This window comes from Lactuca virosa, chromosome 5 (genome assembly GCF_052849685.1).
Source record: "Lactuca virosa cultivar CGN04683 chromosome 5, Lactuca_virosa_CGN04683_v6, whole genome shotgun sequence".
In the NCBI taxonomy this organism is placed as follows: Eukaryota; Viridiplantae; Streptophyta; class Magnoliopsida; order Asterales; family Asteraceae; genus Lactuca; species Lactuca virosa.
In genome coordinates, this window is record NC_136430.1 from 263,221,011 (window position 1) to 263,223,041 (window position 2,031).

Genomic DNA, 2,031 nt, shown 5'->3' on the forward strand with positions numbered 1-2,031 from the left:
ACGTTATTTGACTTCGTATGCTGGGTCCTTCGCATGGTCAAGATGATTCTTCGTTGAGAATAAGTCTTTAGCTAACTATTTATGCACATCTGAGAAAAATAGAGAAGCATACAACCGTTATATATGTTAGGAAAATAAATGATAATAAGCATAATCCTGAAGTATGTTTAAGGATCTTGAGGTTTGAGGATCCTGAATGAAATTATGGGATCCTAGCCCTAACAACAAATTTTCTTTTATTATGTTTACAGATTTGTTATATAGTTTGACTAAGATTTGCTTCTAGTATTTGCAAGTATTCACTTTTATCTCTTTTATCTATCTTTCAGGCCTATCTAAGATTTATCTATACCTCCTTCCTTCAGAGTTTCCAAGAGCTGGAGTCATCCAGAATGTTCTGAATGCTCTTAGTGTTGACAAAAAGAGTGACATCATGTCCTCTTATTCTCGCGAATAACCTCTTTCTCCTCCACTCACTGTTATGGATGCAAGGAGTAACCATCAATGTGGTAAGTCTTATTTTCATCAACTTACTAATAATCCGATAAAACCTCAAATTCCCTCATGTTGATCTTGACAACACGAAGGTTTCATGGATTTGAGCCAGTTAACTCGTTGGTTACAATGACTATTTTATGCTCTTCTCTTGCTCCTGATGAATATGAATCTTGGCGTCTATCTGCAACGTTTCAATTATAAATGGCTTCATCACGCTTGGTTTATTGTGAGATGTTTTGTATATTGACGTGTTTATCTTTGCTTGTGTTTTCTTTTATAGCTAGACTTAAAGGGTAGATATCTTGAAGAAAGGAAATTGATTAATGTGTAGTTAGTTCAAAAGGTTTATCTTTGTTGATTCTACGCAAATGATTGTCTGCCTTGATGATTCTTATGAAAAGACTATGTAGAGGGCCTCTGAAAAGTTTGTATATTCTTTTTCATTGTTTCACTAACCCTTTTTGTTATTCTTATACTATTTATTATTTTGTTATGTACGATATTAAATGAATTGATGGTGAAATTTATAGTTCTAGACTGCCACTTAACTCTATGATACAAAAGTTAAACCAGTTTTTGTTGATGAGTTAACATCGTTTATGATTCACGTTGGTTCCACCTCAGCGTGACTGAAACATTCCATTCTTTCCTTAATATCTTCTTAATAAAACTTGATAATTTAATGTGATATACCACACACTGATAAAAGTTTCAAACTTTGTGTTGATGGTTAATCTATGTATCGTACGCTATCACACGCACCAACCCCTTATTGCCCATATATTCTTCTTAAAAGCTTAATGATTCAGCATTATTTACTATACGATAATGAGAGCTTGAAAAATCTATGTCGGTGGTTAAGATAAAACATCATAGCTTATTAGACGCGTCAAACAATTCTCTCCATATATTGTTCTTTAGAATTTTATGATTAAGCGTATGATACCAGATGCTGATGAGAATTCGAAAAATCTGTGTCGATAGGTATATCATTGTCCGTGATATATTACATGCACCTACCGAGTCTTTTCGAACAATTCTTCTATTAAGAATTTAATGATTCATGGTATTAGCCATACATGTATAAAACTTCGACACTCTTTGTCGATGGGTACATTTCATATCAGAATGTATTACACGCATCATACCACTCTTACCATTTTCTTCTAATATAAGTGATTAACGAGTCAGCGTATCAAACCACACGCTGATGAAATCTCACAATACTATGTCAGTGAATGGTAGTTCAAAGCCACACTATGAGGAGACATCACAAACTTACTGGATTACAAGCTGCAAGTCTGATACACTGATCGCTTCCTCTAGTCCCGTATTTATTGTTGATGTCAAAAAGGGGGAGATACTTGATGTATATCTTGCTATATGTGAGAAACTCCAAGGTGTTATTGATCTGAAGTCAAGCAAAATCCAAGGGGGAGCTAAGCTGTTAGTTGATGTCAACGTTCTATCAACTCATCGTCAATCCGTTCGCTGCAACTCATAAACACTGTAACTAATGCTAATGATCAAAAG